Raw genomic sequence first — 17,869 nt, forward strand, 5'->3', positions numbered from 1 at the left:
AGTTGGTGAACACTTCGGAATCACCTGCCGCGCTTGCCGGAACCACCTGCCGGTCACGCCAAAATCACCTGCCGGCTACGCCAGAACCACTCGGCAGAGACTCCGGAACCACCTATAGGACAGACCGGAATCACCTGCCGGACAGGCCGGAACCACCTGCTCGACTCGCCAGAACCACCTGCCGGACACGCCAAAATCACCTGCCGGCTACGCCAGAACCACTCGGCAGAGACTCCGGAACCACCTCCAGGACAGACCGGAATCACCTGCCGGACACGCCGGGACCCCCTGCTTGACTCGCCAGAACCACCTGCCGGACACGCCAAAATCACCAGCCGGCTACTCCACAACAACTTGTCGGACACTCCAGAATCACCTGCCGGGCATGTTGGAACCACCTCTCAGAGGTGCCACAACAACATGCTGGAGACTTTGGAAGCACCTGCTGAGAATGCCGGAAGTTCCTGATCCACTCCACAGAACCACCTGCTGGACACGCCAAAATCACCTGCCGGCTACGCCACAACCAGTTGGTGAACACTTCGGAATCAACTGCCGGGCTTGCTGGAAGCACCTGCCGGTCACGCCAATATCACCTGCCAGCTACGCCAGAACCGCTTGGCGGACACTCCGGAAACACCTGTCGGGCCTGCCAGAACCACATCTCAGACGTGCCAGAACCATGTGCCCGAGATGCCGGAACCACACCCCGAACAGACTGAAACCACCTGCCAGACCCGCCTGAACCACCTGCCGAGCACGACGGAACCACCTGCCGGACACGCCAAAATCACCTGCGGGCTACTCCACAACCACTTGGAGGACTCTCCGGGATGACCTGCCATGCATGCTGGAACCACCTCTCAGACGCGCCAGAAGCATGTGGCAGAGAGTCCAGAATCACCTGTTGGGCATGTGGAACCACCTCTGAGACGTACCAGAACCACCTGCCGGACACGCCAAAATCACCTGCCGGCTACGCCAGAACCACTTGGCGGACACTCCGGAATCACCTGCCGGGCATGCCAGCACAACCTCTCAGAAGTGCCAGAAGCACGTGCCGGACAGGCCGGAACCATATCCCGGACAGACTGGAACCACAAGAAACACTCGCCGGAACCACCTGCTTGACTCACCGGTACCACCTGCAGGACACACCAAAATCACCTGCCCGCTACACCAGAACCACTTGGGGGACAAGCCGGAATCACCTGCCGGGCATGTTGGAACCACCTCTCAGAGGTGCCACAACAACATGCTGGAGACTGCGGAAGCACCTGCTGAGAAGGCCGGAAGTTCCTGATCCACTCCACAGAACCACCTGCTGGACACGCCAAAATCACCTGCCGGCTACGCCACAACCAGTTGGTGAACACTTCGGAATCACCTGCCGGGCTTGCTGGAAGCACCTGCCGGTCACACCAATATCACCTGCCAGCTACGCCAGAACCGCATGGCGGACACTCCGGAAACTCCTGTCGGGCCTGCCAGAACCACATCTCAGACGTGCCAGAACCATGTGCCCGAGATGCTGGAACCACACCCCGCACAGACTGAAACCACCTGCCAGACCCGCCTGAACCACCTGCCGAGCACACTGGAACCACCTGCTCGACTCGCCGGAACCACCTACCTGACACGCAAAAACCACCGGCCGGGTATGCCAGAACCACTTGGTGGTCACTCCGGAATCATCTGCCAGACATGCCAGAAGCAGCTCTCAGACACACCAGAACAACCTGCCGGAGACGCCAGAAGCACCTGCTGAGCATGCCTGAGCCACCTGCTCGACTCGCAAGAAACACCTGCCACACACGCCAAAAGCACCTGCCTGCTACACCAGAAGCACTTGGCAGACAAGCCGGAATCACGTGAAGGGCATGCCGTCACAATCTCTCAGACGTGCCAGAACCTCGTGCCGGACACCCCAGAACACCCTGCCGGACAGACCGGAACCACCTGCCGGACACGCCGGAACCACCGGCGCGACTCGCCGGGACCACCCCCGGACATGCAAAAACACCTGCCGGCTACGCCAGAAACACTTGGCGAACACACCGGAATCACCTGCCGGGCATGTCGGAAGCACCTCTCAGACATGTCAGAACCACGTGCCAAGGACACCGGAAGCACCTGCCGAGCACGCCGGAACCACCTGCTCGACTCGCCAGAACCACCTGCCGCACACGCCAAAATCACCTGCCAGGTATGCCAGAACCACTTTGTGGACACTCCGAAATCATCTGCCGGACATGCCAGAACCAGCTCTCAGACACCCCAGAACCACATGCCGGACACGCCGGAAGCACCTGCTGAGCATGCCTGAGCCACCTGCTCGACTCGCAAGAAACAACTGCCGGACACGCCAAAATCACCTGCCGAGTACGCCAGAACCACTTGGCGGACACTCCGGAATCACAGGTCGGGCATGCCGGAACCACCTCTCAGACTTGCCAGAACCATGTTCCGGACACGCTGGTACCACCTGCCGAGTATGCCGGAACCACCTGATCCACTCCCGAGGACCACCTGCTGGACACGCCAGAATCACCTGCTGGCTACGCCAGAACCACTCGGCAGACACTCCGGAATAACCTGCCGGGCATGCCGGAACCACCTCTTAGACATGCCAGAAGGACGTGTCGGACACGCCGGAAACACCTACCGGACAGACCGGAACCACCTGCCAGACATCCCGGAACCACCTGCCGAGCACGCCGGAGCCGCCTGCTCGATAGGCTGGAACCAGCTGCCAGACAGGCCATAATCAACAGCTGGCTATGCGAGAACCATCTGGCGGACAGTCCGGAATCACCTGCCGGGCATGCAGGAACCACCTTTCCGATGTAACGGAACCACGAGCCGGACACGCTGGAACCACGTCCTGGGCAGTCTGGAACCACCTACCGAGCACTCTGGAACCACCTGCTCGACTCGCACGACCCACGTGCTGGACACGCCAAAATGAACTTTTGGCTACACCAGAACCACTTACCCGACACTCCAGAATCACCTGCCTGGCATGCCAGAACCACCTCTCACACGTTCCAGAAGCACGTGCCGGACATGCCGGAACGACCTATCGGACAGAACGGAACCACCTGCCAGACACGCCGGAACCACCTGCTGAACACGCCACAGCCATCTGCTCGACTCGCCGGATCCACCGGCCGGACAGGCCAATATCAACTGCTGGCTATGCCAGAACCACCTGGGGGACAGTCCGGAATCACCTGCCAGCCATGGCGGAACCACCTCTCAGACGTACAAGAACCACGTGCCGGACAAGCTGGAAACACTTACTGGACAGACTGGAGCCACCTGCCGGCCATGCCTGAACCACCTGCTGAGCACGACGGAACCACCTGCCGGACACGCCAAAATCACCTGCGGGGTACACCAGAACCACTTGGAGAACTCTCCGGGATGACCTGCCGGGCATGCCGGAACCACCTCTCAGACGTACCAGAAGCACGTGGCGGACACCCCAGCACCACCTGCCGGACAGACCGCAACCACCTGCCGGACAGGCCGGAACCACCGGCTCGACCCGCCGGAACCACCGTCGGACATGCAAAATCACCTGCCGGCTACGCCAGAACCACTTGGCGAACACTCCGGAATCATCTGCCGGGCATGCCGGAACCACCTCTCAGACATGCCAGAACCACGTGCCAATGACCCCGGAAGCACCTGCCGAGCACGCCAGAACCACCTGCTCGACTCGCCAGAACCACCTGCCGGACACGCCAAAATCACCTGCCGGCTACGCCACAACCACTCGGCAGGCACTCCGGTATCAGCTGCCTGGCATGCCGGAACCACCTCTCAGAGGTGCCAGAACCACATGCCGGAGAGACTGGAAGCAACTGCCGAGCTCGCCGGAAACACCTGCTGGACATGCCGGAACCACCTGCCTGACAGTCCAAAATCATATGCCGGCTATGCCAAAACCACTTGGTGGACACTCCAGAATCACCTGGAGGTCATGCCGGAACCACGTCATGGACAGACTGCAAACACCTGCCGGACACGCCAGAACCACCTTCTCGACTCGCCAGAACCACCTGCCGGACACGCCAAAATCACCTGCCGGCTACGCCACAAACAGTTGGTGAACACTTCGGAATCACCTGCCGCGCTTGCCGGAACCACCTGCCGGTCACGCCAAAATCACCTGCCGGCTACGCCAGAACCACTCAGCAGAGACTCCGGAACCACCTCCAGGACAGACCGGAATCACCTGCCGGACACGCCGGAACCATCTGCTCGACTAGCCAGAACCACCTGCCGGACGCGCCAAAATCACCTGCCGGCTACGCCAGAACCACTCTGCAGAGACTCCGGAAGCACCTCCAGGACAGACCGGAATCACCTGCCGGACACGCCGGAACCACCTGCTCGACTCGCCAGAACCACCTGCCGGACATGCCAAAATCACCAGCCGGCTAATCCACAACCACTTGTCGTACACTCCAGAATCACCTGCCGGGCATGTTGGAACCACCTCTCAGAGGTGCCACAACAACATGCTGGAGACTGCGGAAGCACCTGCTGAGAAGGCCGGAAGTTCCTGATCCACTCCACAGAACCACCTGCTGGACACGCCAAAATCACCTGCCGGCTACGCCACAACCAGATGGTGAATACTTCGGAATCAACTGCCGGGCTTGCTGGAAGCACCTGCCGGTCACGCCAATATCACCTGCCAGCTACGCCAGAACCGCTTGGCGGACACTCCGGAAACACCTGTCGGGCCTGCCAGAACCACATCTCAGACGTGCCAGAACCATGTGCCCGAGATGCCGGAACCACACCCCGAACAGACTGAAACCACCTGCCAGACCCGCCTGAACCACCTGCCGAGCACACTGGAACCACCTGCTCGACTCGCCGGAACCACCTACCTGACACGCAAAAACCACCGGCCGGGTATGCCTGAACCACTTGGTGGTCACTCCGGAATCATCTGCCAGACACGCCGGAAGCAGCTCTCAGACACACCAGAACAACCTGCTGGAGACGCCAGAAGCACCTGCTGAGCATGCCTGAGCCACGTGCTCGACTCGCAAGAAACACCTGCCACACACGCCAAAATCACCTGCCTGCTACACCAGAAGCACTTGGCAGACAAGCCGGAATCACGTGAAGGGCATGCCGTCACAATCTCTCAGACGTGCCAGAACCTCGTGCCGGACACCCCAGAACACCCTGCCGTACAGACCGGAACCACCTGCCGGACACGCCGGAACCACCGGCGCGACTCGCCAGAACCACCCCCGGACATGCAAAAACACCTGCCGGCTACGCCAGAACCACTTGGCGAACACTCCGGAATCACAGGTCGGGCATGCCGGAACCACCTCTCAGACTTGCCAGAACCATGTTCTGGACACGCCGGTACCACCTGCCGAGTATGCCGGAACCACCTGATCCACTTCCGAGGACCACCTGCTGGACACGCCAGAATCACCTGCTGGCTACGCCAGAACCACTCAGCAGACACTACGGAATAACCTGCCGGGCATGCCGGAACCACCTCTTAGACATGCCAGAAGGACGTGTCGGACACGCCGGAAACACCTACCGGACAGACCGGAACCACCTGCCAGACATCCCGGAACCACCTGCCGAGCACGCCGGAGCCGCCTGCTCGATAGGCTGGAACGACCTGCCAGACAGGCCAAAATCAACAGCTGGCTATGCGAGAACCATCTGGCGGACAGTCCGGAATCACCTGCCGGGCATGCAGGAACCACCTTTCCGATGTAACGGAACCACGAGCCGGACACGCTGGAACCACGTCCTGGACAGACTGGATCCACCTGCCGAGTTCTCCGGAACCACCAGCTCGACTCGCACGACCCACGTGCTGGACACGCCAAAATGAACTTTCGGCTACACCAGAACCACTTACCCGACACTCCAGAATCACCTGCCTGGCATGCCAGAACCACCTCTCACACGTTCCAGAAGCACGTGCCGGACATGCCGGAACGACCTATCAGACAGAACGGAACCACCGGCCAGACACGCCGGAACCACCTGCTGAACACGCCACAGCCATCTGCTCGACTCGCCGGATCCACCGGCCGGACAGGCCAATATCAACTGCTGGCTATGCCAGAACCACCTGGGGGACAGTCCGGAATCACCTGCCAGCCATGGCGGAACCACCTCTCAGACGTACAAGAACCACGTGCCGGACAAGCTGGAAACACTTACTGGACAGACTGGAGCCACCTGCCGGCCATGCCTGAACCACCTGCCGAGCACGACGGAACCACCTGCCGGACACGCCAAAATCACCTGCGGGCTACACCAGAACCACTTGGAGAACTCTCCGGGATGACCTGCCGGGCATGCCGGAACCACCTCTCAGACGTACCAGAAGCACGTGGCGGACACCCCAGCACCACCTGCCGGACAGACCGCAACCACCTGCCGGACAGGCCGGAACCACCGGCTCGACCCGCCGGAACCACTGCCGGACATGCAAAATCACCTGCCGGCTACGCCAGAACCACTTGGCGAACACTCCGGAATCACCTGCCGGGCATGCCGGAACCACCTCTCAGACATGCCAGAACCACGTGCCAATGACCCCGGAAGCACCTGCCGAGCACGCCGGAACCACCTGCTCGACTCGCCAGAACCACCTGCCGGACACGCCAAAATCACCTGCCGGCTACGCCACAACCACTCGGCAGGCACTCCGGTATCAGCTGCCGGGCATGCCGGAACCACCTCTCAGAGGTGCCAGAACCACATGCCGGAGAGACTGGAAGCAACTGCCGAGCTCGCCGGAAACACCTGCTGGACATGCCGGAACCACCTGCCTGACAGTCCAAAATCATATGCCGGCTATGCCAAAACCACTTGGTGGACACTCCAGAATCACCTGGAGGGCATGCCGGAACCACGTCATGGACAGACTGCAAACACCTGCCGGACACGCCAGAACCACCTTCTCGACTCGCCAGAACCACCTGCCGGACACGCCAAAATCACCTGCCGGCTACGCCACAACCAGTTGGTGAACACTTCGGAATCACCTGCCGCGCTTGCCGGAACCACCTGCCGGTCACGCCAAAAATCACCTGCCGGCTACGCCAGAACCACTCGGCAGAGACTCCGGAACCACCTCCAGGACTGACCGGAATCAACTGCCGGACACGCCGGGACCACCTGCTTGACTCGCCAGAACCACCTGCCGGACACGCCAAAATCACCAGCCGGCTACTCCACAACCACTTGTCGGACACTCCAGAATCACCTGCCGGGCATGTTGGAACCACCTCTCAGAGGTGCCACAACAACATGCTGGAGACTGCGGAAGCACCTGCTGAGAAGGCCGGAAGTTCCTGATCCACTCCACAGAACCGCCTGCTGGACACGCCAAAACCACCTGCCGGCTACGCCACAACCAGTTGGTCAACACTTCGGAATCAACTGCCGGGCTTGCTGGAAGCACCTGCCGGTCACGCCAATATCAACTGCCAGCTACGCCAGAACCGCTTTGCGGACACTCCGGAAACACCTGTCGGGCCTGCCAGAACCACATCTCAGACGTGCCAGAACCATGTGCCCGAGATGCCGGAACCACACCCCGAACAGACTGAAACCACCTGCCAGACCCGCCTGAACCACCTGCCGAGCACACTGGAACCACCTGCTCGACTCGCCGGAACCACCTACCTGACACGCAAAAACCACCGGCCGGGTATGCCAGAACCACTTGGTGGTCACTCCGGAATCATCTGCCAGACATGCCAGAAGCAGCTCTCAGACACACCAGAACAACCTGCCGGAGACGCCAGAAGCACCTGCTGAGCATGCCTGAGCCACGTGCTCGACTCGCAAGAAACACCTGCCACACACGCCAAAATCACCTGCCTGCTACACCAGAAGCACTTGGCAGACAAGCCGGAATCACGTGAAGAGCATGCCGTCACAATCTCTCAGACGTGCCAGAACCTCGTGCCGGACACCCCAGAACACCCTGCCGGACAGACCGGAACCACCTGCCGGACAGGCCGGAACCACAGGCGCGACTCGCCGGAACCACCCCCGGACATGCAAAAACACCTGCCGGCTACGCCAGAAACACTTGGCGAACACACCGGAATCACCTGCCGGGCATGTCGGAAGCACCTCTCAGACATGTCAGAACCACGTGCCAAGGACACCGGAAGCACCTGCCGAGCACGCCGGAACCACCTGCTCGACTCGCCAGAACCACCTGCCGCACACGCCAAAATCACCTGCCAGGTATGCCAGAACCACTTTGTGGACACTCCGAAATCATCTGCCGGACATGCCAGAACCAGCTCTCAGACACCCCAGAACCACATGCCGGACACGCCGGAAGCACCTGCTGAGCATGCCTGAGCCACCTGCTCGACTCGCAAGAAACACCTGCCGGACACGCCAAAATCACCTGCCGAGTACGCCAGAACCACTTGGCGGACACTCCGGAATCACAGGTCGGGCATGCCGGAACCACCTCTCAGACTTGCCAGAACCATGTTCCGGACACGCCGGTACCACCTGCCGAGTATGCCGGAACCACCTGATCCACTCCCGAGGACCACCTGCTGGACACGCCAAAATCACCTGCTGGCTACGCCAGAACCACTCGGCAGACACTCCGGAATAACCTGCCGGGCATGCCGGAACCACCTCTTAGACATGCCAGAAGGACGTGTCGGACACGCCGGAAACACCTACCGGACAGACCGGAACCACCTGCCAGACATCCCGGAACCACTTGCCGAGCACGCCGGAGCCGCCTGCTCGATAGGCCTGAACCACCTGCCAGACAGGCCAAAATCAACAGCTGGCTATGCTAGAACCACCAGGCGGACAGTCCAAAATCACCTGCCTGGCATGCAGGAACCACCTCTCAGACGTAACAGAACCACGTTCCGGACACGCTGGAACCACATCCTGGACAGACTGGAACCACTTGCCGAGCTCACTGGAACCACCTGCTCGAATGGCAGGACAATCGTGCCGGACACGCCAAAAGGAACTGCCGGCTACACCAGAACCACTTAACCGACACTCCAGAATCACCTGCCTGGCATGCCAGAACCACCTCTCAGACGTGCCAGAAGCACGTGCCGGACATGCCGGAACGACCTACGGGACAGACCGGAACCACCTGCCTGACATGCCGGAACCACCTGCCGAGCACGCCAGAGCCACCTGCTCCCCTTGCCGGAACCACCTGCCAGACAGGCCAAAATCAACAGCTGGCTGTGCGAGAACCACTTGGGGGACAGTCCGGAATCACCTGCCAGCCATGGCGGAACCACCTCTCAGACGTACCAGAACCACGTGCCGGACAATCCGGAAACACGTACTGGACAGACTGGAACCACCTGACGGCCACGCCTGAACCACCTGCCGAGCACGACGGAACCACCTGCCGGACACGCCCAAATCACCTGTGGGCTACTCCACAACCACTTGGAGGACTCTCCGGGATGACCTGCCGGGCATGCTGTAAACACCTCTCAGACGCGCCAGAACCATGTGGCAGAGAGTCCGGAATCACCTGTTGGGCATGTGGAACCACCTCTGAGACGTACCAGAACCACCTGCCGGACACGCCAAAATCACCTGCCGGCTACGCCAGAACCACTTGGCGGACACTCCGGAATCACCTGCCGGGCATGCCACCACAACCTCTCAGAAGTGCCAGAAGCACGTGCCGGACAGGCCGGAACCATCTCCTGGACAGACTGGAACCACAGGAAACACTCGCCGGAACCACCTGCTTGACTCACCGGTCCCACCTGCAGGACACACCAAAATCACCTGCCCGCTACACCAGAACCACTTGGGGCACAAGCCGGAATCACGTGAATGGCATGCCGGCACAACCTCACAGACGTGCCAGAACCTCCTGCCGGACACCTCAGAACCACCTGCCAGACAGACTGCAACCACGTGCCGGACACGCGGGAACCACCGGCTCGACCCGCCGGAACCACTGCCAGACATGGAAAATCACCTGCCGGCTACACCAGAACCACTTGGCAAACACTCCGGAATCACCTGCCGGGCATGCCGGAACCACCTCTCAGACATGCCAGAACCACGTGCCAATGACACCAGAAGCACCTGCCGAGCATGCCGGAACCACCTGCTCGACTCGCCAGAACCACCTGCCAGTCATGCAAAAATCACCTCCCGGCTTCGCCACAACCAGTTGGTGAACACTTCCCCATCACCTGCCGGGCTTGCTGGAACCACCTGCCTGACAGTCCAAAATCATATGCCGGCTATGCCAAAACCACTTGGCGGACACTCCAGAATCACCTGGAGGGCATGCCGGAACCACGTCATGGACAGACTGCAAACACCTGACGGACACGCCAGAACCAACTTCTCGACTCGCCAGAACCACCTGCCGGACACGCCAAAATCACCTGCCGGCTACGCCACAACCAGTTGGTGAACACTTCGGAATCACCTGCCGCGCTTGCCGGAACCACCTGCCGGTCACGCCAAAATCACCTGCCGGCTACGCCAGAAGCACTCGGCAGAGACTCCGGAACCACCTCCAGGACAGACCAGAATCACCTGCCGGACACGCCGGAACCACCTGCTCGACTCGCCAGAGCCACCTGCCGGACACGCCAAAATCACCTGCCGGCTACGCCAGAACCACTCGGCAGAGACTCCGGAACCACCTCCAGGACAGACCGGAATCACCTGCCGGACACGCCGGAACCACCTGCTTGACTCGCCAGAACCACCTGCCGGACACGCCAAAATCACCTGCCGGCTACGCCAGAACCACTCGGCAGAGACTCCGGAACCACCTCCAGGACAGACCGGAATCACCTGCCGGACACGCCGGAACCACCTGCTTGACTCGCCAGAACCACCTGCCGGACACGCCAAAATCACCTGCCGGCTACGCCAGAACCACTTGGCGGACACTCCGGAATCACCTGCCGGGCATGCCAGCACAACCTCTCAGAAGTGCCAGAAGCACGTGCCGGACAGGCCGGAACCATCTCCCGGACAGACTGGAACCACAGGAAACACTCGCCGGAACCACCTGCTTGACTCACCGGTACCACCTGCAGGACACACCAAAATCACCTGCCCGCTACACCAGAACCACTTGGGGGACAAGCCGGAATCACCTGCCGGGCATGTTGGAACCACCTCTCAGAGGTGCCACAACAACATGCTGGAGACTGCGGAAGCACCTGCTGAGAAGGCCGGAAGTTCCTGATCCACTCCACAGAACCACCTGCTGGACACGCCAAAATCACCTGCCGGCTACGCCACAACCAGTTGGTGAACACTTCGGAATCACCTGTCGGGCTTGCTGGAAGCACCTGCCGGTCACGCCAATATCACCTGCCAGCTACGCCAGAACCGCATGGCGGACACTCCGGAAACTCCTGTCGGGCCTGCCAGAACCACATCTCAGACGTGCCAGAACCATGTGCCCGAGATGCCGGAACCACACCCCGCACAGACTGAAACCACCTGCCAGACCCGCCTGAACCACCTGCCGAGCACACTGGAACCACCTGCTCGACTCGCCGGAACCACCTACCTGACACGCAAAAACCACCGGCCGGGTATGCCAGAACCACTTGGTGGTCACTCCGGAATCATCTGCCAGACATGCCAGAAGCAGCTCTCAGACACACCAGAACAACCTGCCGGAGACGCCAGAAGCACCTGCTGAGCATGCCTGAGCCACCTGCTCGACTCGCAAGAAACACCTGCCAGACACGCCAAAATCACCTGCCTGCTACACCAGAAGCACTTGGCAGACAAGCCGGAATCACGTGAAGGGCATGCCGTCACAATCTCTCAGACGTGCCAGAACCTCGTGCCGGACACCCCAGAACACCCTGCCGGACAGACCGGAACCACCTGCCGGACACGCCGGAACCACCGGCGCGACTCGCCGGAACCAAACCCGGACATGGAAAATCACCTGCCGGCTACGCCAGAAACACTTGGCGAACACACCGGAATCACCTGCCGGGCATGTCGGAAGCACCTCTCAGACATGTCAGAACCACGTGCCAAGGACACCGGAAGCACCTGCCGAGCACGCCGGAACCACCTGCTCGACTCGCCAGAACCACCTGCCGCACACGCCAAAATCACCTGCCAGGTATGCCAGAACCACTTTGTGGACACTCCGAAATCATCTGCCGGACATGCCAGAACCAGCTCTCAGACACCCCAGAACCACATGCCGGACACGCCGGAAGCACCTGCTGAGCATGCCTGAGCCACCTGCTCGACTCGCAAGAAACAACTGCCGGACACGCCAAAATCACCTGCCGAGTACGCCAGAACCACTTGGCGGACACTCCGGAATCACAGGTCGGGCATGCCGGAACCACCTCTCAGACTTGCCAGAACCATGTTCCGGACACGCTGGTACCACCTGCCGAGTATGCCGGAACCACCTGATCCACTCCCGAGGACCACCTGCTGGACACGCCAGAATCACCTGCTGGCTACGCCAGAACCACTCGGCAGACACTCCGGAATAACCTGCCGGGCATGCCGGAACCACCTCTTAGACATGCCAGAAGGACGTGTCGGACACGCCGGAAACACCTACCGGACAGACCGGAACCACCTGCCAGACATCCCGGAACCACCTGCCGAGCACGCCGGAGCCGCCTGCTCGATAGGCTGGAACCACCTGCCAGACAGGCCATAATCAACAGCTGGCTATGCGAGAACCATCTGGCGGACAGTCCGGAATCACCTGCCGGGCATGCAGGAACCACCTTTCCGATGTAACGGAACCACGAGCCGGACACGCTGGAACCACGTCCTGGGCAGTCTGGAACCACCTACCGAGCACTCTGGAACCACCTGCTCGACTCGCACGACCCACGTGCTGGACACGCCAAAATGAACTTTTGGCTACACCAGAACCACTTACCCGACACTCCAGAATCACCTGCCTGGCATGCCAGAACCACCTCTCACACGTTCCAGAAGCACGTGCCGGACATGCCGGAACGACCTATCGGACAGAACGGAACCACCTGCCAGACACGCCGGAACCACCTGCTGAACACGCCACAGCCATCTGCTCGACTCGCCGGATCCACCGGCCGGACAGGCCAATATCAACTGCTGGCTATGCCAGAACCACCTGGGGGACAGTCCGGAATCACCTGCCAGCCATGGCGGAACCACATCTCAGACGTACAAGAACCACGTGCCGGACAAGCTGGAAACACTTACTGGACAGACTGGAGCCACCTGCCGGCCATGCCTGAACCACCTGCCGAGCACGACGGAACCACCTGCCGGACACGCCAAAATCACCTGCGGGGTACACCAGAACCACTTGGAGAACTCTCCGGGATGACCTGCCGGGCATGCCGGAACCACCTCTCAGACGTACCAGAAGCACGTGGCGGACACCCCAGCACCACCTGCCGGACAGACCGCAACCACCTGCCGGACAGGCCGGAACCACCGGCTCGACCCGCCGGAACCACCGTCGGACATGCAAAATCACCTGCCGGCTACGCCAGAACCACTTGGCGAACACTCCGGAATCATCTGCCGGGCATGCCGGAACCACCTCTCAGACATGCCAGAACCACGTGCCAATGACCCCGGAAGCACCTGCCGAGCACGCCGGAACCACCTGCTCGACTCGCCAGAACCACCTGCCGGACACGCCAAAATCACCTGCCGGCTACGCCACAACCACTCGGCAGGCACTCCGGTATCAGCTGCCTGGCATGCCGGAACCACCTCTCAGAGGTGCCAGAACCACATGCCGGAGAGACTGGAAGCAACTGCCGAGCTCGCCGGAAACACCTGCTGGACATGCCGGAACCACCTGCCTGACAGTCCAAAATCATATGCCGGCTATGCCAAAACCACTTGGTGGACACTCCAGAATCACCTGGAGGGCATGCCGGAACCACGTCATGGACAGACTGCAAACACCTGCCGGACACGCCAGAACCACCTTCTCGACTCGCCAGAACCACCTGCCGGACACGCCAAAATCACCTGCCGGCTACGCCACAAACAGTTGGTGAACACTTTGGAATCACCTGCCGCGCGTGCCGGAACCACCTGCCGGTCACGCCAAAATCACCTGCCGGCTACGCCAGAACCACTCAGCAGAGACTCCGGAACCACCTCCAGGACAGACCGGAATCACCTGCCGGACACGCCGGAACCATCTGCTCGACTAGCCAGAACCACCTGCCGGACGCGCCAAAATCACCTGCCGGCTACGCCAGAACCACTCTGCAGAGACTCCGGAAGCACCTCCAGGACAGACCGGAATCACCTGCCGGACACGCCGGAACCACCTGCTCGACTCGCCAGAACCACCTGCCGGACATGCCAAAATCACCAGCCGGCTACTCCACAACCACTTGTCGTACACTCCAGAATCACCTGCCGGGCATGTTGGAACCACCTCTCAGAGGTGCCACAACAACATGCTGGAGACTGCGGAAGCACCTGCTGAGAAGGCCGGAAGTTCCTGATCCACTCCACAGAACCACCTGCTGGACACGCCAAAATCAGCTGCCGGCTACGCCACAACCAGATGGTGAATACTTCGGAATCAACTGCCGGGCTTGCTGGAAGCACCTGCCGGTCACGCCAATATCACCTGCCAGCTACGCCAGAACCGCTTGGCGGACACTCCGGAAACACCTGTCGGGCCTGCCAGAACCACATCTCAGACGTGCCAGAACCATGTGCCCGAGATGCCGGAACCACACCCCGAACAGACTGAAACCACCTGCCAGACCCGCCTGAACCACCTGCCGAGCACACTGGAACCACCTGCTCGACTCGCCGGAACCACCTACCTGACACGCAAAAACCACCGGCCGGGTATGCCAGAACCACTTGGTGGTCACTCCGGAATCATCTGCCAGACATGCCAGAAGCAGCTCTCAGACACCAGAACAACCTGCCGGAGACGCCAGAAGCACCTGCTGAGCATGCCTGAGCCACGTGCTCGACTCGCAAGAAACACCTGCCACACACGCCAAAATCACCTGCCTGCTACACCAGAAGCACTTGGCAGACAAGCCGGAATCACGTGAAGGGCATGCCGTCACAATCTCTCAGACGTGCCAGAACCTCGTGCCGGACACCCCAGAACACCCTGCCGGACAGACCGGAACCACCTGCCGGACACGCCGGAACCACCGGCGCGACTCGCCGGAACCACCCCCGGACATGCAAAAACACCTGCCGGCTACGCCAGAAACACTTGGCGAAAACACCGGAATCACCTTCCGGGCATGTCGGAAGCACCTCTCAGACATGTCAGAACCACGTGCCAAGGACACCGGAAGCACCTGCCGAGCACGCCAGAACCACCTGCCGCACACGCCAAAATCACCTGCCAGGTATGCCAGAACCACTTTGTGGACACTCCGAAATCACCTGCCGGACATGCCAGAACCAGCTCTCAGACACCCCAGAACCACATGCCGGACACGCCGGAAGCACCTGATTAGCATGCCTGAGCCAGCTGCTCGACTCGCAAGAAACACCTGCCGGACACGCCAAAATCACCTGCCGAGTACGCCAGAACCACTTGGCGGACACTCCGGAATCACAGGTCGGGCATGCCGGAACCACCTCTCAGACTTGCCAGAACCATGTTCCGGACACGCCGGTACCACCTGCCGAGTATGCCGGAACCACCTGATCCACTCCCGAGGACCACCTGCTGGACACGCCAGAATCACCTGCTGGCTACGCCAGAACCACTCGGCAGACACTCCGGAATAACCTGCCGGGCATGCCGGAACCACCTCTTAGACATGCCAGAAGGACGTGTCGGACACGCCGGAAACACCTACCGGACAGACCGGAACCACCTGCCAGACATCCCGGAACCACCTGCCGAGCACGCCGGAGCCGCCTGCTCGATAGGCTGGAACCACCTGCCAGACAGGCCATAATCAACAGCTGGCTATGCGAGAACCATCTGGCGGACAGTCCGGAATCACCTGCCGGGCATGCAGGAACCACCTCTCAGATGTAACGGAACCACGAGCCGGACACGCTGGAACCACATCCTGGGCAGTCTGGAACCACCTACCGAGCACTCTGGAACCACCTGCTCGACTCGCACGACCCACGTGCTGGACACGCCAAAATGAACTTTCGGCTACACCAGAACCACTTACCCGACACTCCAGAATCACCTGCCTGGCATGCCAGAACCACCTCTCACACGTTCCAGAAGCACGTGCCGGACATGCCGGAACGACCTATCGGACAGAACGGAACCACCTGCCAGACACGCCGGAACCACCTGCTGAACACGCCACAGCCACCTGCTCGACTCGCCGGATCCACCGTCCGGACAGGCCAATATCAACTGCTGGCTATGCCAGAACCACCTGGGGGACAGTCCGGAATCACCTGCCAGCCATGGCGGAACCACCTCTCAGACGTACAAGAACCACGTGCCGGACAAGCTGGAAACACTTACTGGACAGACTTGAGCCACCTGCCGGCCATGCCTGAACCACCTGCCGAGCACGACGGAACCACCTGCCGGACACGCCAAAATCACCTGCGGGCTACACCAGAACCACTTGGAGAACTCTCCGGGATGACCTGCCGGGCATGCCGGAACCACCTCTCAGACGTACCAGAAGCACGTGGCGGACACCCCAGCACCACCTGCCGGACAGACCGCAACCACCTGCCGGACAGGCCGGAACCACCGGCTCGACCCGCCGGAACCACTGCCGGACATGCAAAATCACCTGCCGGCTACGCCAGAACCACTTGGCGAACACTCCGGAATCACCTGCCGGGCATGCCGGAACCACCTCTCAGACATGCCAGAACCACGTGCCAATGACCCCGGAAGCACCTGCCGAGCACGCCGGAACCACCTGCTCGACTCGCCAGAACCACCTGCCGGACACGCCAAAATCACCTGCCGGCTACGCCACAACCACTCGGCAGGCACTCCGGTATCAGCTGCCGGGCATGCCGGAACCACCTCTCAGAGGTGCCAGAACCACATGCCGGAGAGACTGGAAGCAACTGCCGAGCTCGCCGGAAACACCTGCTGGACATGCCGGAACCACCTGCCTGACAGTCCAAAATCATATGCCGGCTATGCCAAAACCACTTGGTGGACACTCCAGAATCACCTGGAGGGCATGCCGGAACCACGTCATGGACAGACTGCAAACACCTGCCGGACACGCCAGAACCACCTTCTCGACTCGCCAGAACCACCTGCCGGACACGCCAAAATCACCTGCCGGCTACGCCACAACCAGTTGGTGAACACTTCGGAATCACCTGCCGCGCTTGCCGGAACCACCTGCCGGTCACGCCAAAAATCACCTGCCGGCTACGCCAGAACCACTCGGCAGAGACTCCGGAACCACCTCCAGGACTGACCGGAATCAACTGCCGGACACGCCGGGACCACCTGCTTGACTCGCCAGAACCACCTGCCGGACACGCCAAAATCACCAGCCGGCTACTCCACAACCACTTGTCGGACACTCCAGAATCACCTGCCGGGCATGTTGGAACCACCTCTCAGAGGTGCCACAACAACATGCTGGAGACTGCGGAAGCACCTGCTGAGAAGGCCGGAAGTTCCTGATCCACTCCACAGAACCGCCTGCTGGACACGCCAAAATCACCTGCCGGCTACGCCACAACCAGTTGGTCAACACTTCGGAATCAACTGCCGGGCTTGCTGGAAGCACCTGCCGGTCACGCCAATATCAACTGCCAGCTACGCCAGAACCGCTTGGCGGACACTCCGGAAACACCTGTCGGGCCTGCCAGAACCACATCTCAGACGTGCCAGAACCATGTG

This window comes from Equus caballus, chromosome 27 (assembly GCF_041296265.1).
Source record: "Equus caballus isolate H_3958 breed thoroughbred chromosome 27, TB-T2T, whole genome shotgun sequence".
NCBI classification, from domain to species: Eukaryota; Metazoa; Chordata; class Mammalia; order Perissodactyla; family Equidae; genus Equus; species Equus caballus.